Source organism: Bos taurus, chromosome 8 (genome assembly GCF_002263795.3).
Source record: "Bos taurus isolate L1 Dominette 01449 registration number 42190680 breed Hereford chromosome 8, ARS-UCD2.0, whole genome shotgun sequence".
In the NCBI taxonomy this organism is placed as follows: Eukaryota; Metazoa; Chordata; class Mammalia; order Artiodactyla; family Bovidae; genus Bos; species Bos taurus.
In genome coordinates this window covers 102,929,210-102,952,987 of record NC_037335.1, presented here as the reverse complement: position 1 = coordinate 102,952,987, position 23,778 = coordinate 102,929,210, and the positions used below count along the sequence as shown (strand labels likewise).

The 23,778-nt window shown below is 44.5% G+C and overlaps 1 long non-coding RNA gene across 2 annotated transcripts; it reads left to right on the top strand.

Annotated features, from left to right (window-relative positions):
* The first annotated feature begins 684 nt into the window (after nucleotides 1–684).
* LOC101907033 (uncharacterized) lies at nucleotides 685–22,828 on the top strand. Of its 2 annotated transcripts, XR_009495689.1 has the most exons (5): nucleotides 685–1,040; nucleotides 3,243–3,354; nucleotides 6,825–9,877; nucleotides 13,215–13,299; nucleotides 14,527–22,828. It is a non-coding gene; the product is annotated as an uncharacterized lncRNA (long non-coding RNA). The 2 variants fall into 2 exon arrangements; XR_003036124.2 differs by lacking the exon at nucleotides 13,215–13,299 and having other exon boundaries at nucleotides 14,522–22,828.
* Nucleotides 22,829–23,778: the final 950 nt, after the last annotated feature.

Here is a 23,778-nt window from a genome sequence, read left to right as displayed (position 1 = left end):
AAAAGAAAACCTGAGGAAAGTAAAATAGCCACACAGAAGTGGAGAATATTTGGAATGTTTGGCTGGTATTTTTCAGAATGTTGACACCACTTACAAATAAGTAAGTTTCTTTTTCTTTACAATTTCTATTAATATAAAGCAAGTCTCTCTTCCCCTATTGAAATAGATGTTAGCCAAATATTTAAGGACATTTGTTTGAAGGGTTACCAACTATACCACAAGCCTGAACTCCATGTGGTCCTTAATCCTTTTCTGCCCTTAGGCGAATCTCTTCCCCACTCTATCTTTCCTTTCTCAGGGTAGTAGGAGACTTAAGGGAGAAAGTGGATTTCGAAAAAGTACCACAAAGTGCTTCAAACTATAAACGCAACAAAGGAACAACCAGAGCCTAAAAGGTCCCCAGGCAGCATTGCTGGTTCCTGCTCCTGGGGAATTGTCCTGGTCAAGAAACTTGGCTGAACATGAGACAAAGAAGCAACAAACTGGGCCAAAACCCCCAGGCCTTTACACTAAACCCTGCCATGAGTCTTTTAATAAATACTTTGTTAGGCGCTGCTGGAAATGTGGAGATACTTACTGTAATGTTTCCCTCAAAGACCTTACAAGCTGCTGAAGCTAGTGACCAAAAGTCCGAGCCTGGAACTAGACTTGGTTCCAAAATACTCTGCCGTCTGACAGATGGTGGGCCCTAGCAAGTTGTGGGATTTCTCACAGCACTGGCATCCTGGTCTGTAATGTGGACAAAACAACTTTTCTATTAGGAATTGTTACGACAGATGCTTTGTTCCTCCCACCGTGTTTCCACATGGACAGAATGCCAAGGGAGTGATATTTTTGCCACGCCCCATCCTCTCCAGGGGAGGAAGGAGTTAATGATTATGGAGTAACAGCCTTTGGGCTAGGTTCTCAGTGGGTGGAGCTAATTTATTAAAAAGCCTGCATGACAGAGGCCGTTTCTTTTATTGTCTCCCTGCTCCACACCAGTGCAAGGCAGAAGTGCTGAGTAAATAGGTGACTCTGAAGCCCAAACCTACCACGAGGTAAGCTGTTCCAACTTTAAACTAAAAAGGGGGGTGGGGATGCAGGGAAGATTTTTGGCAAGTTCTTTGATCAGAGGTGTGAAGATAAAGACACATTCTCCTGTTTATCAGTAAAAACCTAACATTGGTCTCCATTGGCCTTTCTCCTGAATCTTGTTTCTCAATTGGCCCTCATTTTGGAAGGGAAAGAGGGAAATGTTTCTTGTTGAACCCCTAAAACTCCACTAAGGGAATTGTGGGAAAAAAATGAAATATATGTGTAAAGCATCTGTCTATCATAGGCATCCATAAAAGATTACTAAAGTCATTTTAGCTCAGTTAGTAGACCAGAGAGGAGGGTCTCCATATACATCTGAGATTCAGGCTGCAAGTAGAGGCTTCTATGGGGTGAACAAGCATAAATTGGGCCGCCAGAGGTGAGGAAAGAAATATTAGGACACTCTGGATGGGAAGATTTACATGAGTAAAATATGGATATAGGAACACTTTCCAGTTCAATGTGACCTGGCTCCTACTTTTTCAACATTTCTTGCCTTTTGTCCATCTTTGATGTAACCTTCTCTCTCACTGGAGTAGTCAAGCTTCCATCTTCATCCACCAGGGTCTTTCTGTTCTCACAGCCTTCATCCACAGCCAGTCATTCCCCAATATCAGTCCTCTCTTTCTCTCTCATGATAATAGAGACTTCCCTGAATGAGGATGACACTTCCCTGCCTCCCTTGCAGCTCAGTATGACTATGTCACTCAGTTCTGGCTAAGGGGATGTAAATGAAAGTCAGGGGTGCAACTTCTAGCTCAGGCCCTTAAAACAGGGAGATCTGCCCAAGCTGCCCATCTTCCTATCCATGTGTGCTTAGTCACTCAGTCGTGTCCGACTCTTTGTGACCCCATGAACATTAGCCCGCCAGGCTCCTCTGTCCATGGTATTCTGCACGCAAGAATACTGGAGTGGGTGGCCACTTCCTTCCCTAGTCCTTTCCATGTAGGGGGCCTCATCCCTGCCCGTCTTCCTGGGAGCCTTTCCTCATGTAACAGTGACCAACAATGAGTCATCTTGTGTCATGGGGACAAAAGATGTGTCCTCAGGCTGCAGAACAATCTAGGAGGAATCAATACCACAGGCAACTTTGTAAAGCAGAGCCCCTTATTAACCATTCTGGAGAAGGGAAAGGCTACCCACTCCAGTATTCTGGCCTGGAGAATTCCACGGACAGTCCATGGGGTCGAACTGAGCGACTTCCGCTTTCACTTATTAACCATTATGTAAACTATTGCTGTTTGGTCTCTTCATGTGCCACCAGAATGGCTTCAGTCAACACTGGCGCTTTTCGTTGTTCTGTGAGGGAAGGCTCTTCCTGGAAGAGGAAAGGGCAAGGATACATTTCCAGGTAGAGAGAACACTGTAGATACACGAATGAAAGCTAGAGGAACCCCTGAAAGTAACTGGGTATGTCTGGGGTTAAGTTTGAGGTGGAGAAAGAGTGGGGAGAGACAAAAAGAGGCTGGCAGGGCCCAAACCATACAGGTTTCCCTGGAACTCTGCCTGCAGCCTCTCTAGATAGCACCATTAAAATAACTGAATTTCTGTACCCTTTAGAATGTGCCTAATCAATTGCTTATTAATATTTCCATGTCTGGAACATTGAGTTGATCCATAAAACCAATGGGGAAATTTCAAATAAAGCCATCAATGGTTTCTGCACCATTGGGCCTTAGACAATATGGTGAAGTTTTTCTTAAATATTCAGGGGTCATCAGCAGCATCTGATCCTTGGGCTTGAACTCAGAAATAACTTGAGTGAGAGTTATACGCATAGATCACAGTGCATGCCCTTAAGTTAAGTTCTCCTCTCCCTCTCCTGGAGTACAAGAATGGTATTCATTCACTTCTGTAATCCACGCAATGCCTAGGATTACAAATTGCACCTTGTAGACATGGGCTAAAATTTAGTCGAATTGGGTCAGGCTAATACATTCCTTAAACTTCTAGTTAGTGGAGTTTTACCCAATCGGATATTATAGTTTTTTCATCCAGTTTTGTACATATGCTTACAAATATAATTGGATGGAATCATAGTTTTTCTGGGAATTATTGCTATCCTCCACAGAGCCACTTCTTCACGCTCATAAAACATGCCTGACAAAAGAAAAGGAAAAAGTCCTTGTTACGATGATTGGTGCCTTATTTCTGTGTTTTCCTAGAAAGCAAAATCAAGATATATGCTTGGCATGTTGGTTTTTGAAAGCAGCAGCAGTAGTTTTGCCAGAGAAACAGACTCATGAGTACTGCCGGCAGTGTTCAGGCACACCAGTGGTATGTATTGTCATTTATTTTTTTAATCATTTTAGGCTAATCTCCTTGTATATCAAGGCAGAGGGTCAATAGGTACTCTCTCAAATTGAAAATAGTTTAAAATTGTAAATGATGGCAGCTCTTACACACTGTTGAGTCAAGATGACATTGTTCACTTATGCCTTATCTATCCAACAACCTCCAATTCTCTTGCTCCAGACACAGAGCAACAATGCTGCTAAGTCACATCAGTCATGTCCCTGGGATTCTCCAGGCAAGAACACTGGAGTGGGTTGCCATTTCCTTCTCCAATGCATGAAAGTGAAAAGTGAAAGTTAAGTCGCTCAGTCGTGTCCAACTCTTAGCGGCCCCATGGACTGTAGCCCACCAGGCTCCTCTGTCCATGGGATTTCCAGGCAAGAGTACTGGAGTGGGGTGATAAGTAAAATATAAGAGAGAATCCTAAAGGAAATCCTAAGGGAAATCAATCCTGAATATTCCTTGAAAGGACTGATGCTGAAGCTGAAGCTCCAGTACTTTGGCCACCTGATGTGAAGAGCGAACTCATCAGACCCTGATGCTGGGAAAGATTGAAGGCAGGAGGAGAAGGGGATGACAGAAGATCAGATGGTTAGATAGCATCACCAACTCAATGGACGTGAGTTTGAGCAAACTCCAGGAGATAGTGAAAGGGAAACCTGGTGTGCTGCAGTCCATGGGGTCGCAGAGACGGACATGACTTAGTGACTGAACAACAACAAGAGAGAAAATGTGGAGACATAACCCTGTTCAAAATCAAGAGTGACATCTTCGTGGACTAGAAATGAAAAGCAGGAAGAGAAATATGTCACAGTGAGCATCCAGGGCTCACGGCTGGGAAACAAACTGGGGGATAGGGCATAATTTGGATCCTAGGATATAAGAGAAAGTAACTGCCTCCAACATGAGGCGGGGCACCAGAGCCAGGCTCTTTGCTCCACATCAGAAGTTTGGAGGGGTACTTTCTACTCTTGAAAGGAAGCTGAAAAAGTATGTGTCAGCTTCCAAGGGTTACATTTCACATGAAATGGCAAGCTCAGAAAAGCAGGGGAAAACAGAGGCTTACAACCAGGACCTCCCTCAGTCAAGCTGCTGACTCGGTGGAAACATCTGAAATATTTATTGCTGGGTTAGAGCCCCAGGCTGCTGATGTAAAGAGCTGGTTCTGAACTAAGGGTCTCAAGAGGTAAGATGGAGACAGCCACACAACTATTAGGCAGGGAGGAGTGCTAGGAGAGAGAAAGTGATTTATTCAAGATCAACCTGGAAATCAAAATTTTTTAAAATGCATGAAAAAGTGATATCAGTTAAAAATGGCAGAGTAATGGCTTCCAAAAGTTTTCTTTTCCATAAAAGCAAAGAGAAAACTAATGAACATTTTCGAAATCAACTTTTTCAGAAGTCTGAAAGTTAATTAAAGGCTTGCAGCACTCTGAGGATCATTTCTCCAAGAGAAACATCTTACTCTTGCTAAGAAGAGCAAGTGCTGTGGCACTTTAATTTGCCCTAGTCCCATCTCACACTCTGCAGCTCCACAGTAACCATGAAAATCAACAGCCTATGGTCATAGTAAACACCAGCAGCCTGACAGCCACCAGGGCAGAAGAACAGGGTTGAAGATTCTTCAGATCTCAGAGGACTGTCATCATTTAACCTGTCTAGTGGTTGCTCAAAAGATTCCACTTAAAAGACTGCCTTTATTTGACTTAGCTCAAAGCTCACACAGCATTGAGGAAAATAACTACCAACCCCTAGATTTCTATACTCAGCTAAAATATCATTCCATAAGCAGGGTAAAATACAAATGTTTCCCCCAGATGGACTGTTTACTGCTGCTAAGTCGCTTCAGTCGTGTCCGACTCTGTGCGACCCCGTAGATGGCAGCCCACCACAGGCTCCGCCATCCCTGGGATTCTCCAGGCAAGAACACTGGAGTGGGTTGCCATTTCCTTCTCCAATGCATGAAAGTCAAAAGTGAAAGTGAAGTCACTCAGCCGTGTCCGACTCTTCGAGACCCCATGGACTGTAGCCCACCAGGCTCCTCCATCCATGGGATTCTCCAGGCAAGAGTACTGGAGTGGGGTGCCATTGACTTTTGCATCAGGAAGAAGTCTGCAATCAAAGAGGAGAATTCAAAGAAAATGATGAATATAGAAACAGGTAAAATAGGTTAGTAAATTTAATTATTGACTATATAATAATCATCACATCATGTCTTGTATTTAAACAGAGAAGTGAAAATAAGGACCTAGACTGTAATAATGAGACTGACAATGTGAAAAAGTGTGCAAACATCCTGACTTTCTCAAAAGATGAGTAGAGATACTGAATAATTTCAGATTGTATTAGAGAAATCAGATATTAAATACACACATTAAGTTTTTAAATGTTGCCACTTCAGTTCAGTTCAGTCACTCAGTCGTGTCCGACTCTTTGCAACCCCATGAATCGCAGCACGCCAGGCCTCCCTGTCCATCACCAACTCCCGGAGTTCACTCAGACTCACGTCCATCGAGTCAGTGATGCCATCCAGCCATCTCATCCTCTGTCGTCCCCTTCTCCTCCTGCCCCGAATCCCTCCCAGCAGCAGAGTCTTTACCAATGAGTCAATTCTTCGCATGAGGTGGCCAAAGTACTGGAGTTTCAGCTTTAGCATCATTCCTTCCAAAGAACAGCCAGGGCTGATCTCCTTCAGAATGGACTGGTTGGATCTCCTTGCAGTCCAAGGGACTCTCAAGAGTCTTCTCCAACACCACAGTTCAAAAGCATCAATTCTTTGGCGTTCAGCCTTCTTCACAGTCCAACTCTCACATCCATACATGACCACAGGAAAAACCATAGCCTTGACTAGACGGACCTTTGTTGGCAAAATAATGTCTCTGCTTTTGAATATGCTATCTAGGTTGGTCATAACTTTCCTTCCAAGGAGTAAGCGTCTTTTAATTTCATGGCTGCAGTCACCATCTGCAGTGATTTTGGAGCCTAAAAAAGTTGCCACTAAAGGAATATAAATAAAATCTATGCTTCCTAATCAGCAGGAGCAAAATGGGGAACAATATGTAGAAAACTTTACAGAACAAAGGCAAGAAAGAAAAAAATAAATAAATGTAATTCCAAAAACCAGGGATCAAATAAACAAATTAATAGCCGAAGACTATCTGATTTAATTAAAAGAAAATAACAAAGGTTCTGACCACTTAAAGTTTTTCATAGCTTTAATCTCTTTAGAGGAATCTTTAGCAATAAATCTCGTCATTTTTGAAGAAATGTTTATCTGATAAATTCCATCCCATTTCTTTTTCTGTGGTTAAATTCAAGTATAATTAAATGGAATACTTTCAATTTTAAACTAGCATGGACTGTATAAAGCTTTTCTTATAAAAATCTTTCTTTTCTCTCTTTCTCCCCCATTTCTTCCCTCATTTCTCCTTTTTTGGTATATTCACACACAGGTGTTCAAATAGACGTAACAGAACTGAGCAACTGAGCACACACACAATACACACCTAGGCTTTCTTTATGGAAAGCCCTGATTTTTGCACTGGGCCAATCTTGAGGTGAAACCCCAAAGTTCAAGGTTTATCATGAGAAATTCCACTCACCCCAGAGGATTTGTGAGACAAACGGACGTTGCTGATGTCGTGGTAGGAGAAAGAGCGACAGAGCCTGCTGTGCACTCTGCTGCTAACAGCTTAACAAATCCCACAGACCCTCCTCAATGCCTTCTCCAGCATCATGATCAACTAGGAAGGCCTGCTTCCTTCCTGGACTCTTTCCTTCCCTCTCAGTCTTCCCAGCATTGGACTCTAGCCCCCCAGCTGCTGTACCCTTAACCCCTTTCCCTTTCTTATGCAAGGCAATTCAGCTTTATTGCGGCCCTTCTAAAAGTCACATTACCTGTATCCATCATCTGGCTCAGCAGTACAAGAATGTCCACGTAACAGAGACAATGAATAACAATGGACCTCTCCTTTCACACAAGAAATGACAAGTGAACACAAAACTTGCCATAAGTTCCAATCATCAGTGTTTTTTCAATGAAATCATATTGCTGAGAGAAAAATTAGAATAAGATACTGAGATGCTTTCTCTCAGAGAGGGAGGGAGAGAAGAAAAATCATTGTTTGGTTTTAATCCACATGATTCCAGCCTTGGTGATAACTGGCTTGGGGTGGGGGTAGGGATCTATACACGGAAATTACTATTTTTTTATTTTAGCTTTCACTTTTTTGCCTTTGTAGATGGTACTTAGTTGAACAGGTTTAGGAATTTTCAATAAAAACACCAAAATTTCATCACTTTACCACAGTATTATTGTTTCAATTTCCCTTGGGTTCTATGTATTTATTTACAGCCATTCCCTAAGAGGAATTCACCCACCTTTTGATGCTGTTAAATCCATTTGGATATCTTATTCTTCCTTTCCATCTTTTTGACAGTTTACACTGATTAAATCGTCAGCATTTCATAAGTGATATTTCTATCTTTTAAGACATTCATATCTTTCTTGATCCACAACCTTGGTGATGGGATTCTAGTGAAGGATCAAGTCAAAAGGAAGCTTTATAATTGATTGTACTTAGTGCCTTGGGTACCATTGAAAAGTGCATTTGAAATATTAAATTTTGAAGAAAGGATTTTTAACAAACATCCTAACAAGTCCTTAAATTATTCAAAAGTAGATTAAGGAACAAATTACACACACAAGGATAAAAACAATCCCATAATCAAGGGATGGTTCAAATGTTTAAAATAACTCTTAGAAATGAAATTACCAGAAGTACCCTTAGACAATTAGATAACAAATACTTAACATGTCAAAAGATGATAAAATGAAAAAGAATATGATAATTGAATAGATATAAAAACACCTACAGGCATATGGGTGAATTTTCAGAGAATTGGTTATTAGATGAATTGATAATTAGGCAACGTGGTTTTCAGGGATTTGACCTGTTACCATTTCAACTCAGTTGCAATCTGAATATTCATTCATGTTCTATTTCCTTCTCATTTCACATTATAACTAAAGCATTTTCTTCTTTGTCACATATTCTTTATGAAATTATGAAAAATGTCTCAATGACATTTGTTTTTTTCTGATTATAAAAGTAATACGTGTTTGTGACAGATAATTTGAAAAATACACAAAAAGTATGAAGAAAAAAAAATCAACCATACTCCCATCATCTGCCAATAACCATTGTTTCTTTTTAATGAGCATCATCCCAGTCTTGATGGTGTTGTGTTGGGGTTTAGGGAGGGGACTTATATATGGCAATTACTATTTTTTATTGTCAGTTTATTATTCTCTCATAAATTGTTCCATAATTCAATTAGCTACTTCCATTTCTGGGTTTGTTTTTTTTTAACTTCTGCTTTCTTGTCTGTATAGACGGTACTGTGTTGAACAATTTTAGTCATGTAACTTTCTGCCCTGGTTGAATTTTTCCCCTCTCAGGAAAACTTCCTTAGAATGGGATTATGGGATCAAAGGGCTTCCCAAGTGGTGCAGTAGTAAAGAATCTGCCTGCCAATGCAGGAGACTCCGGCTCGATCCCTGGGTCTGGAAGATCCCCTGGAGGGGGAAATGGCAACCCACTTTAGTACTCTTGCCTGAAAACTTTCATGGACAGAGGAGCCTGGTGGGCGACAGTCCATGGGGTTGCAAAGAGTCGAACACGACTGAGCATGCAGGCACAAGTGTTATGGGATCAAAAGTTCTCATTACATAAAATTTCAATCCCCAGACAGTTCAGAAGAGAAAAGTGAGGCCCAGAGAGGAGAAGAGGCTTATCTACAATTACTTAGCCTTTGAATAAGCTAGCACCCAGGTCTCCCAGCTCCTAGCTACCCAGGTCTCCCACCACTGAGCCTATTGAGGATAGGAAGACCTTCCAGTTATCAGGAATCCATTATTGTTGGAAGCCTTTCAGTTTGTTATTCTTCTCCCATTAAATTAAAGACACTATAAAAGTTTTCTAATAACCAAATCCTTCAAAATGAACTGTTTGAAGGCTCTGAAGTCTCACCCTGGGGCAAGACATTTACAAGGCTCAAATAAATCTTCCACAAAGCCTTTATAGGATCCTTAAAACCCAATTCCACCACAAAATGCTTGTTTTTACTATAAATTGAGTTTTTATTATCAGCACGAACGCTAACAGTGCTGCTGACATGGTAAACAGGAAGCATATGAGCAATCATAAATATTCACACACCTCTGGCAGAAGTAATTGGTACCTAGGGCAAGAGTTCCGGCCAAATTCTGATGAGCAGACCTGGAGAAATGGAGGATTCAGAATGTGAGACGATCCCCTCACCCCTGCCCTGCCACGCACACACAGAAAAAGGCTGCAAGGGACAAAGATGACGAGATGATGGTGGCTCTGTGGGAAAGACCTGGGCTGGAAGGATCCTGTCTGCGTGAGAGGCAGTATGGGAAGACGGAGATCGCCAGACACCACAGGCTGACCCACCCTACTTCCTGCCTGTTTTGACTGAGGTAAAATTCACATAACATAAAACTCACCACCTTTTAAAAAGATTTTTTTAATGTGGACCATTTCCTTTAAAGTTGTTATTGAATTTGTTACATACAATATTGCTTCTGCTTTATATTCTGTTTTTGTGGCCTCGAGGCATTTGGGACCTTACCTTCCCCACCAGGGATTGAACCCGCACCCCCGGCATTGGCAGGCGAAGTCTCAACCACTGGACTGCCAGGGGAGCCCCTTCATTTTACAGTGTGCAGGTCGCTAATCACATTCACAGTATAGTACAAGCTTCACCTCCATTTAGTTTCAAAACGTTTCATCACCCCACAGGGAAACCCTGTACCCATTAAGCAGTCACTTCTCATCCTCCCCTTTCCCCTGCCCTTGGCAACCACTTATACGCTTTTGTCTCAATATTTCACGTTTACGGAATATGTAATACGTGACCTTTGGCGTCTGACTTTGTTCACTTAGCATAGTGTTTTCAAGCCGCATCCATGTTGAAGCACATGCCAGCACTTTTCTCCTTTTTCATGGATGAGTAATATTCTGTTGTGTGGATCTGACACATTGTGTTCATTCATTCATCTGCTGCTGGGCACTAGCATTGTTTCTGTCTTTTGGCATTTATGAGCGGTATTTTCAGAGGACACGTGTGCAAAGGGAAATCAAGAACAGTGGACACGTGTGGAGCTGTTCAGAGGGGCAACTCCGCAGGACAGACCAAAGCGCTGGATGCCAGGAGTGAGGGAGAGAGAAGTCAGGAATAGGGCCTACATTTTTGGCTCCAGCAGTTGGGTTTCTGTGGTGACATTCATGGGGACAGGGAACCCAAAAGAGGAGGTAAGCATGATGAGGTCCATGTTGGACACTCAGGAGTGGACGTGCGCCTGGGGAACAACCAAGGGGAGAGTGGTCCCTCAAGGAAGCCCCAGTTTTATTTTGCCACTCCTTAGAGTCCGGTCATGTACTTTCCCTCCTGTGGACAGCCTGGCCTCAGTACTTACTCAAGAGAGTCTGTGGATTAAATAAAAGAGTGGCTGACTCCTGGTCCCTACACACACCTCACTCACTTTCCTTTGTTCTCTTCCTTAATTTCCTCCCTTCACCTTTTTAAATCTTGCCCATCCCACCATAAGCCACCTTCTCCAGGGGTCACCACCTCGGTGCCCAGTCTGCAGACCCCAGGGCAGGAGCCATGAGAGTTCCAGAGGTGGGGATGGGCAGATACACCTGTGAAGGCAGCCTGCAAGGGTCCAGAACCATTACCTCTGCCTTGGGCTAGGCTTCCCTGGTAGCTCAGTTGGTAAAGAATCTGCCTGCAATGCAGGAGACCCCAGTTCGATTCCTGGGTTGGAAGATCCTTTGGACTAAGGGATAGGCTACCCACTCCAGTATCCTGGCCTGGAAAATCCCATGGGCTGTATAGTCCATGGGGTCACAAAGAGTCAAACACAACTGAGTGACTTTCACTTTCATTTTCACTTCACTTGGGCTGGACACAGAGACAGGGGAGGGCCTCCAGATCAGGGTCTGGGCTCTGAGGAAACTTCAGTGGAGAAGGCCAGCCAGGCTCAGTAGGTCAGGGAGCATGGAGCTCTGGCTGGGGTGGTTTCCTGTCTGTTTGCCCAAGTGAAAGACTTGGTGATGGCAGCCGTGAAGCCAGCAGGCCCTGCCAAGGCAGCTGGAATGGAATATGCAGTTGCCTGTGATGTGGGTCAGTGTGTCAGATGCCAAAGCTAGAGGAGCCAAGAAGGAGGACTCACACATCCCAGCCCCTGGAGCAAAGGAACAAGCAGGGATGGAGGGACAGGGGATGGCAGCTCGGCCATCCAGCAGGCTCCCGGTCCTCACGAGTCCTTGCACGTAGGTGGCTCACTGTCCCCATTGTACCTGGTCCATTGCATGCTTAACCCTCCCACCCCCACCTTTGCTCCTGCCAAAACACCATCCATGATGCTGTCCCCGGTTCTCTCTGCCCATCCACGTCCTTCTCCACATGCAGAGCCTCGATCAGGTGGATGCTCAGTCCTCTTAGCTGTCACTTCCTTTGGTTCACACCACCTCCCCCAGGGAGCCCTCCCTGAGCACCCACAATCCTTCATCTGAGGCAGCCAGTAGAGTTCAAAGGTTATCAGCCTGCCCTGCAGATTTTGGACATGGCAGCCTCCATCATCTTGTGAGCCAATCCCTTAAAATCAATCTCTCTGTATCTGTATCACACACGCATGCATGCATACACACTATTGGTTCTGTTTTACTGGAGAACCCTGACTCATGGAACCTAGCAAAGGGCCCGAGTGAAGCCCCATCCCCACCCCAGATGGTCATTTATACTCATTCAGTGAGGAGTTCAGGGGGTCTCTGTCTCTCACCTGTAGGCAGAGACCCCCATCTTCACAGCCTCTAGCAGTTTGACACCCTGTGGATCCACGCGGCGCTCCTGGCTGGGCTGAAATGGGAGGAGGGAACAAGACCCAAGATTCTTACCTCAGGTTGCTTGGAATGAGGTGAACTTTCAGGGAAGATTTAGATCCGGAGGCCCCAACTCAAATTCTCCCTTTGATTTCCTTTCTGGTTCTATATTTTGGAACTAGTCTTTGTTCAGTAAAAATGGTTATTGACAAATTAACATTTCTCTCCCAGCAAATACAGTGTGGTGGGCAGCCGTCTACATGCTTAGGTAACATCTGATCACCATCATTGGGTTTTGGTGTCTACAACAGCTTCCTATAAATAGATGTTAAAAAAAGACATACTTTAAGACTTACTCTGCAGTTATGATTATGAACATCTGTTCATATTTACAGAAGACCCAGATTAAGTTAGAAAATGTCAGAGCAAAGAATGTACACGGAAACTCCCACACCCTTCAGGTTTTACTTTAATCCATAAAGGTGTTGGGAGACTCAGGGCACAGTGCTTCTTGGGGGTCAAGTTCATGATCAGTAAAGCATGAAGGAGCCCATAATATCAATGGTCCTCAACTCAGGGGCTTTCCAGGAGAAGAAGACTCACTGTTAAAGGCTGGAACTTCACCAGAACTTAAATGTGCTTGGATATACAAGCCTTGCCTAGAAGCATGCTCTCAGGTCTTAAACCTCATTGAGCAAAAGAGGCCACACATGACCCAAGAGGCCCTGGGGGGAGCCAGCGCCCCAGAAATGGCTGAGCTGGTTTGTGCCTTGGAAGAAAATTGCAGCCTCTGTCAAATGATGTCCTCTCATCCAGCAACCCTGATGCGTTTTCATAATATTTTGAGACTAATCTTGACATGCTTGATCAAGCTTCTGGCAGAAGTTTCTCTTTCTGTTTATTTATTTGATTAATTTTTATTTTGTCAAGAGCTGACTCCCAGGACAACTGGACAGGAAAGCTGGTTCATTCTGCCTGAGCTTCCTTGGTGCCTGACTTTAGTCCTACAAGTGAAGTACGTCTTTGGATGTCCACGGTCATCGATGTATTTGTAGAAAATGAGGCATTTTCATTAATATGTTTTTAATATATGAGTATGAAATTGTGCATGATTTAAGGGCTTCCCTGATGGCTCAGATGTTAAAGAATCTGCCGGCAATGCAGGAGACCCAGGTTTGATCCTTGGGTCAGAAAGATCCCCTGCAGAAGAGAATGGCTACACACTCTGGTATTCTTGCCTGGAGAATTCCATGGACAGAAGAGCCTAGGGGGCTACAGTCCACGGGGTCGCAGAGTCGGACACGACCCATTGACTATCATGACTCTTCCTTACCTAGGCTGATCTCTTTTGTTTGGATGGTTATGCCCATTTCCATTTTAATTGCATCTCCTTTTTCCATTGATTAGATTTACCAGAAGTTTGTACTTCATCTTTTTAAAGAGCTAATTCATTGTTTTATTTATTAATTCCACAGATTTTTTTTTGATTCTCTGATTTATTTACTTTAATTTCAATCTTTGTTTTTTATTATTATTACCATTTTCCTTTGGGTTGTTCCCCCCACCTTTTTCTAGTCCTTAAAGTTGTTTTTCTCTTTTTAATGATAGCGTTGTTTAAAGTTGTGAATTTCCCTATAAGTTCTGCTGTGTCTATGTCCTGCAAGATCATCTGTTTATTACTTTCGTTGGTCTAGATATGTTTTTAGAGGCAAATGAGATATTTTAGAGAAAAAACAAATCATAAGTAGCAAATAAAAAACCCTGACATCACCAGAAATCCCGTTTCCCAGAAAGACATATTGATGTTTTAGTACACATATTCTAGATTTTTCCTTTGCAAATTTATAGATTTTTGAGTTTTTACAAAATGGAGTCACACTTAGCACAATTTTCTTATATGTTTTGTTTATCTAAATAATAAAATTAAAATATCTTACCTTGTTCTCTTAAGACTACATTTACACTCTCGACTTTAATGGCTGTTAAGGATTTATCCCATTGTGCAAATATCCTATAATTTACACTATCAATTACCTACTATTAGAGATTTAGGTTGTTTTCACTTATTTTGTCATCATAAAAAAAGAAACACACTGCAATGTATATTCTTGTCTTTGGATATCTGCTTCCCTCCATGATTATCTTCCTGGGATAAAGATCAGGTAGTAGAATTGCCAGCTGAAAGGAGAAGGTATGACTCTAAGACTTTTGATGTATTGTCTTTCATTTATCCCCAGAACAGGTGGACCAGTCATTTGCTCTCAGCCTGGAGCTCCCCTTTGCATCTACCCCCACTGATACTGAGTGTGTTTAATTTGGGACTATTGGTGGGAGAAGAAAAGGTTATTTTAGCCTGAATGTATTTTATTACTAGAAAAGGTGAGTATTTTTGTACATTTATTGGCCACATATTTTTCAGACTGCCTTTTCACATCCCTTACCCTTTCATCTTCATTCTTACTAATTTACAAGGGCTTTTTGCTCTTTGCCAAATATACTACAAATATTTTGGTTATTCTGTTGTCAGACTTTCAAATTTGCATTAAGTGTTCTGGTCTTATGGAATTTGTAAAGTTTTATTCAGTTACATATATCAGTCTTCTCTCTGCCCATGGAAATGACAGGTGTCATATAAAAAATGTATACAGGCATACCTTGCTTCATTGCAGTTTGCTTTATTGTGCTTTGCAGATTTTGCATTTTTTACAAATTGAAGGTTTGTGGCAACTCTGTGTCAAGCAAATCTGTTGGTGCCATTTTTCCACAGCAGTACTTTTAAATTAAGTTAGGTACAGTGTTTCTTTACATATAATGCTATTGCACACTTATTAGACCAGAGTATAGAGTAAACATAACTTCTGTTTGTACTGAGAAGCCAAAATTAATCCATATGCCTCGCTTTACTGCCATATTCTCTTTATTGCAATGTTCTGGAGACAAACCTGCAGCATTTCAAAGGTGTGCCTGTATAGACATGTACAAAGTCACGCCCTGTGTCTGTCCCTGCCTTTCTATTTTTGGAGCATTGGCTGTCCATTCACAGAGCCAGCTCCAGGCACTGTAGTGACTACAAGGGCCAGCTCTGGAATTCTTCTGCCAACGCGTAAGCCTGCTCCCTTCACTGACAAGCTCTCTGACTTGGACAAGTCACTTAAACTCTGAACTTGGTTTCCTGGAGGGGGGTTGTGAGGATTCAGAAGAACATATGCGTATGTAAGAGTTCTTAGCTCTGGACTTGGCCCATTCAGTGATTCGATAATATACGTATTACTGCCATTGACACAGATACACCAATAGAACCCTTCTCAGCTGCATCCCCCTTACTCTCAGGGTAAATTTGGCTTCATCCTGTAAAGAGGTAGAAGGAAGGAGCCATGCAAGCCCAGAGCTAAGTGAAGATTCTACTGAGTTCTGGGGCATCCATGCTGCCTCTGCTGATCTTCACCACTTATCAGGGTTGTAAAAGCCTGTCCCCTGTCCCCACACAGAGTTCCACCCCCATCTCTATCTGATTCTCTGCTCATGGCACAGTAGAGTTTCCTAAGTCCAGGAAGTTTGGGGACAGAGGAGGCACCTGTGTGGAGGGCAGGTGAGCATATAAAAGTGGAGCACGGGGCCTCCCCATCAGGACCATGGGTCCAGGCTCTCCCACGGAGGGCTGCACTCACCTTCCCTGAACTGTCTCAGCACCTCTCCCCATCTGTGTCCCCTCCCTCATCACTCCTTGCCCCCTCACCTCGGAATCAGAACCACAGATGCCTTCTCAAGCCTCCAACAGAGCAGCTGCCTCGTCTTCTGCTGAGTTCACACCCACAGGGTGTCCTCCTCCATGACAGGACCTCGCAGGGCATTTTCCCAAACAAACACGGTCCCCTCCCTAAGAGGGTTTTGGTACCAGTTGTTAAGATGTCCAAGTGGCCTTCACCTTGCTGTATTACCAACAACAACAATAATAATAGTAGCCACAGTTATTAAGTGCTTACTGTAAGCCAGACATGTACTCTGTATTATGTCTTTTAAACTTCACAACAATTCTGCAAGGCAGTCATTGGCAGAACATTATGAGAGGAATATGACTGGTAGTCAGAGAGCTGATGTGACTGGTTCAGGCCACAGGTAAGTATGAGAGGAGGGCTTTGAGTGTGGAGGTATCTGACTCCAAACTCTGGAGCCTTATCTACACCCTATACACACCTGCTTCTCCAAGTCATATGTATATGTGTGTGTATATATATATATATGTATATATATAATGTTATCATTTTATTTATTTTATTTTTATAAATAAGTAGTCAAAACTATGGTTTTTCCAGTAGTCAAATATGGATGTAAGAATTGGACCATAACGAAGGCTGAACATCAAAGAATTAATGCTTTTGAACTGTAATATTGGAGAAGACTCTTGAGAGTCCCTTGGACTAAAAGGAGATCAAACCAGTCAATCCTAAAAGAAATCAATCATGAATATTCATTAGAAGGACTGATGCTGAAGCTGAAGCTCCAATACTTTGGCCACCTAATGCGAAGAGCTGACTCATTAAAAAAGACCCTGATGCTGGGAAAGACTGAAGGCAGGAGGAGAAGGGGATGACAGAGGATGAGATGGTTGGATGGCATCACCAACTCAATGGACATGAGTTTGAGGAAGCTCCAGAAGATGGTGAAGGACAGGGAAGCCTGGTGTGCTGCAGTTCATGGGATCGCAAAGAGTCAGACATGGCTGAGCAACTGAACAGCAACAGTTTTATTTTTGGCTGTGCTGGCCTTCGTTGCTGCGCAGGCTTTTCTCTGGTTGTGGCAAGCAGAGGACCCTATGGAGTTGCGGTGCACGGTTCTCATGAGTGGCTTCTTCTGTTGTGGAGCACGGGCTCTCGGGGGCGCGGGGCTCAGTAATTGCAGCTCCCAGGTTCAAGAGCGCAGGCTCAGTAGTTGTGGTTTAGTTGCGCAGGCTTAGATGCTCCAAGACATGTGGGATATTCAAGGATCAGGAATTGAACCCGTGTCTTCTGCATCAGCAGGCAGATTCTTACCGCTGAGCCACCAATGAAGCCCCTCTAAGTCTCTCGGTAAATATGTCTAACTTGTTCTTCTGAAAGATCCTACCAGCCTTCTGGTTTCAGGCAGGGAAATGTGACATGAAAGTTCAGGGTACATGTTGAGTAATAGCCATGGTGGGCTGGGGGGCGTGGTGGGGAGGAGAGGTGCGGGAGGAGGAGTTAAGCAGGCAGCGTTATATCTGCTTTACAACCTGGGGGACTATGAGGTACAGAGAGGTTAAGTGACAGAGCCAAGTGCACACAGCAAGTCTCTGGCACAGCTGGGATTAAAATCCAGACCTCTCATCACTGGGTCTGGTGGCACTCTGCCACCAGAAACGAGCACTGCTTCCAGCCACCTGTCCTCCCATCCACCTTTGTCCCCCCTCCTCCCCCAGGTTCTGCTTCCAGCAGGTCCCATGTGTCCTTTCTGCCAGGAGTGCTGATCTTGTGTCTCGGTTACACCGGGTCTGTTCAGGGCTCATTCTGTCCTTGGGGGCTGAATTGCTTAAACCCCCCCAACCCTTACACGGTCAGCCTCTGGGCTGATCAATTTTTTACAGCTAATAGTTGCAGGATCCTCAAGACCATTTGTGGAGGGGGCGATTACCTCCTCCTGCATAGAGGCTGCCCCAAGCCCAACGCCAAGCTTCCCCTCTGCACCTCCTTACTGGGGACAGACACAGGTGTTCTTTTGTGCGGAACCACCACTGACTGGTGGTGCCTGGTGCAGACAGGCACGTGGCCACGGAGGGCCCATCCAGAGGCTGGATATGTGTGACATGGCAGGCCGGAGAGGCTCATTCCTGGAGCTTCTTCAAATTCCATTGCCCTCCAGGTCCATGCATATCCTCACATTAAACCTCTTTTTCTTGAGATGAAATGGAGGTATCTAGTCCTTGCAGCCACGATATTAACACAGCCCATTGACAGATGAGAGAACACAGGTTCTGAGAGGTTTCAGAACAATGTCACAGGTGGGAAGTAGCAGAGCTGAGACCCAAACACAGAAATCTCTGATCCTAGAAGCCATGATCTTTCTGGGGCTCAACATAGGGTTTATCAGCTACTCTAGAAGGCTACTGTCAAATGAGAGACCAGGTCCTTCTCCCCTGGGTCAGGCAAGCCTCCTGGACCAGGCCATTACCATTAGCTACCCTTGCTGGGTTGAACCACATGACAAAGTACTAAGGACTTTCCCCCTGCACATGGTTTTATCCTTTAAGGTAGGTATTCAGTTCAGTTCAGTTGCTCAGTCATGTCCGACTCTCTGTGACCCCATGGACTGCAGCACGCCAGGCCTCCTTGTTCATCACCAACTCCTGGAGTTTACTCAAATTCATGCCCATTGAGTCGGTGATGTCACCCAACCACCTCATCTTCTGTCGTCTCCTTCTCCTCCCACCCTCAATCTTTCTTCCCAGCATCAGGGTCTTTTCAAGTGAGTCAGCTGTTTGCATCAGGTGGCCAAAGTATTAGAGTTTCAGCTTCAACATCAGTCCTTCCAGTGAATATTCAGGACTGATTTTCTTTAGGATTGACTGGTTGGATCTCCTTGCAGTCCAAGGAACTATCAAGAGTCTTCTCCAACACCACAGTTCAAAAGCATCAATTCTTCAGCGCTCAGCTTTCTTTACAGTCCAACTCTCACATCCATACATGACTACTGGAAAAACCAAGGTAGGTATTATTGCCCCCCCCCCAAAATTGGGAAAAGAGTACATCAAGGCTGTATATTGTCACCCTGCTTATTTAACTTAAATGCAGAGTAGACCATGAGAAATGCCAGGCTGGGTGAAACACAAGCTGGAATGATTGCCAGGAGAAATATCAATAACCTCGATATGCAGATGACACCACCTTTATGGCAGAAAGCTAAGAAGAACTAAAGAACCTCTTGATGAAAGTGAAAGAGGAGAGTGAAAAAGCTGGCTTAATATGCAACATTCAAAAAGATCACAGCATCAGGTCCCATCACTTCGTGGCAAATAAATGGGGAAACAATGGAAACAGTGACAGACTATTTTATTGGGCTCCAAAATCACTGCAGATGGTGACTGCAGCCATGAAATTAAAAGATGCTTGCTCCTTGGAAGAAAAGCTATGACAAACCTAGACAGTCTATTAAAAAGCAGAGATATTACTTTGCTGACAAAAGTCCATATCATCAAAGCTGTGGCTTTTCCAGTAGTCATGTATGGATGTGAGAGTTAGACCATAACGAAGGCTAAGAATCTAAGAACTGATGCTTTGAACTGTAATACTGGAGAAGACTCCTGAGAGTCTCTTGGAGTGCAAAGTGATCTAACCAGTCCTTCCTAAAGGAAATCCTGACTATTCATTAGAAGGACTGATGCTGAAGCTGAAGCTCCAATACTTTGGCCACCTGACGCGAAGGACAGACTCATTAGAAAAGACCCTGATGCTGGTAAAGATTGAAGGCAGGAGGAGAAGGGGATGATAGAGGATGAGATGGACGGCATCACCAACTCAATGGACACGAGCTTGAGCAAGCTCTGGGAGATGGTGGACAGGGAAGCCTAGGATGCTGCAGTCCATGGGGTCGCAAAGAGTCAGACATGGGTGAGCGACTGAACAACAACACCACCAGATTTGAGAGAAGTGAAGTGACTTGTCAAAGTCACAGAGCAAGAGGTCATGATGGTGCCAAGACTTAAGCCCACGTTAGTCTGCCCAGGGCCCCTGCTCTTAACTCCTGCAGTTACCCCAGCAGCAGAGGCCGGGACAACCACCTCCCTGGCCTTTCCTGTGCACACCGGTACACACACATGTTATCTCACACTGTCCCCAGTCTTCCTCCCCGTATTTGATCTGCCCCTCAGAATCCGTTACAACTTCCCTTCCTGCAGGAAGTCCTCCCTGATGCCCCTGCAGACAGTTCTCCATCCTTCTGCACCCGAAGTTCATTCTCCTGCCTTAGGTGGTGGGTCATCTCTTTCTTTGATGAGCTTCCTAGCAGTGAGAAAGCAGGATCTATCTTGTGTTCATTTCTGAGAATCCAGCCCCTGGTATGCTACAATTTACAGAACACCCTCAAGTTTACCCTTTCTGTCGGTCTGTAGCATTGCCCAAGAGTCAGCAGGGCAGAGACAACTGTCCCACCCCAACCAAGGCAGGCAAGGTGGTACCCGCCAGACCCCGGCCACAAAAATGCCCTGTTGTTTGGACTTGGCTTTGCAATGCAGATTTCATGCAAAGGCCGGGCAGTGAATGACTCCCAACACATATTTACAGGTTTGTCAAGTGTTGCAGTGAGCCCACAGTCCCCCAGCTCCCTGCATAAAGAGACCTCATGAAAACCAATGAAGTCACACCCTCGACACCCAGAGCCCCTGCTTGCAGCACTAGCTCCGTCCCTGCCAGGGCGAGTGCCCACGGAATACATTCACATCACCTGAGGGTCAGCTGCAGGCCAGGGGGCCACCATATCATGGTCCTAAGCAGGTCAGTGGACCCCCGTGTGGCTGTTGAGCAAACTGAAGAAGAGGGATGGGGCTGTTCTGGGTCTTGGAGCAGGCTGGCCACAGGGACTTGCTCACTCACCAGGGAGAACTGGAACTGGGGTTCTCAGCAGGTTGCAGCTGTAGCCCCCCTAGTCTGTGCTCTCTCTGTGTGTTAGGATGATGGGTTAAGCAGTAACTGGCAACCCCCAAATCTCTGTGCCTTAACACTACACAGCTTATTTCCTGCTTGTGAAAATCCTCTGTGGTCCCAGGAAGTGACTCAGCGATACAGGCTGCTTTGATCTGGTGGTTCCCATGTCAGTCTGAACCCACCACGATTCCTTCAGCAGAGGGCAAAAGAACCATGACTTGCATTGAAACTGCTCTTCCATAGCCTGAAAGGGCCGCCTGCCATTTCCACTCATATTTCATAAGCCAGAAATATTTATATGATCTGACAACTTGGGAAAGCTGGGAAGTTTCCTTTATGCCAAAGCAAAAAGGCCATTTCACTAGAGACTAGTAACATCCTGACACTTTTTCCAGGGACCCAAATATTGGGTTATCTCCATTTCCCCTGCACTTGAACCATTTTTAAAGATACTCATGTAGGGAAGTGTATCAGTCAGCAATTACTGTACCAGTGCTGTGTAACAGCTCACTCGAAAACTCAGCTGTTTATGACAATAAGCATTCACTTTTCTTGTTCATATGGCATAGACTGACTGGTGTGGCTGTACTCCAGGTTTCTGGTTGGCCTGGCTTACTGCAGGCACTGGGTTGGAATCAGTCTGCTCTTTGATCAGGTTCCCTGATCCAAAGGGCTTCCTTGGTAGCTCAGATGGTAAAGCGTCTGCCTGCAATGTGGGAGACCTGGGTTCCATCCCTGGGTTGGGAAGATCCCCTGGAGAAGAAAATGGCAACCCACTCCAGTACTCTTGCCTGGAAAATTCCATGGATGGAGGAGCCTGGTAGGCTACAGTCCATGGGGTCATAAAGAGTCGGACACGACTGAGCGACTTCACTGTCTTCTTTCACTTTTGGATCAGCAGCTGTTAGGAGTGTTTTCTTCTCATGATGGATCAGAGAAGCAGAAGAGGCCAGACCACATCAGCACATCCATCCACATTCATCTCTGCACAGACACCACCTGCTGACATTCCATTGGCCAAACCAAGGCACATGGCCAAACCCAAAGTCAGGGATGGGGCAGTGCCCTCAGCCTGCCGCAAAGCCACGCAGGCGTGAAGATGTATAATTCTATTAGGGAAAGAAGTAAAGATGTGGGAGCAATGACCCAATTGCCGTGAAAGCTCTGGGAATAGCCTGGAACTCAGAGTCCCATAGATGGTGGCTGGAATCCCAGATCCACCCCACCCAAGCCTCTGACCCTGGATAGCCACTTCTATAAAATGAAGCTAATCCTTGTTCTCAGGATTCCCATGCCACTCAGTAATCACAGATAACAGTCGAGTTCCCACCACATCAAGCATCAGGGGAAATACTTTATGTCCACCATGAACTCTTCATCCATTGAAGGCATGCTTATAATTCACATATCATTGTGGATTAGCATGTGGAATGGATCACAACTGGGGAGTAGATTTAAGACCTGGGAGCCCAGGGATCCAGAGGGTAGAGAGAAGGACGCTGAAAGAAAAGCAAAAGCCAAAAAAAAAGATCCAAAGGTCAAAGTTACCAACCTCCAGGTCCTGTGAACGCTGCCCTCGGAGCTTTGGAAGAGCTGAGGGTTCAGGGGTGTGGCTTTGCAACAAGGGCCCCTTCTCACTCAGGCATTCCTTCCTTCCACAGATGCTGATTCAACGCCAGCCCTGCACTAGGCTCTAAGGATGGGGAAACTGAGGCACGGAGAGTTTTTTTTTTTTTTTTAAGCTGTTTTCACTAAACTTACAGCCTGAATTAGTCAGGTTTCTCCAGACAAACAGAACCAATCAGAAGTATATATACATACAAACAGTCCCAAACTTATGAGAGTTAAATATTTTGATGGTACGAAAGCGAAATGCATTCAGTAGAAAATGTACTTTGCATTCTGAATGTTGATTTCTTCCTGGGCTGGTGATCGGCAGTAAGATCGTCTCTCGTGATGCAGGGCAGCGGCAGTCACAGCTCCGCTTCAGTCACTCGACCATGGGCGAGACAACCCGCACACTTACAGCCAGTCTGGATGCAGGAAAGAATTCTGGTTTTCACTTTCAGCACAGTATTCAATACGTTACATGAGACGCATTATTATAAAATAGGCTTTGTGTTAGATGAGTTTGACCAGCTGTATTGGTCAAATGTATTGACCAGTGTATTGATTAGGTGTTCTGAGCATGTTTAAGACAGGCTAGGCTATGCTATTGGAGAAGGCAATGGCACCCCACTCCAGTACTCTTGCCTGGAAAATCCCATGGACGGAGGAGCCTGGTGGGCTGCAGTCCATGGGGTTGCAAAGAGTCAGACAAGACTGAGTGACTTCACTTTTACTTATCACTTTCATGCACTGGAGAAGGAAATGGAAACCCACTCCAGTGTTCTTGCCTGGAGAATCCCAGGAACAGCAGAGCCTGGTGGGCTGCCATCTATGGGGTCGCACAGAGTTGAACACGACTGAAGTGACTTAGCAGCAGGCTACACTATGGTGTTTGGTAAGTTGCATGCTTGAGTGTTAGGTCCCTTTAGTCTCTTACATCTCCTGAATTGGCAGGCTGGTTCTTTACCACTAGCGCCACCTAAGTTAGGTGTATTAAATGCATTTTTGACTTAAAATATTTTCAGCTTACGATGGGTTTATGGAGACAGATCGAGGAAGATCTGTATATGTAGATCTGTGAGGAGATTTATTATAGAAATGGGCTCATGTGATTATGGAGACTGAGAAGTCCAAGATCTGTAGACAGGCAAGCCAGAGACCGTGGTATAAGTTCCTTCCTGAAAGCTAAAGGCAAGGGGGAAAAAAAGTCCCAGTTCAAGCATTTGGGCAGGAGG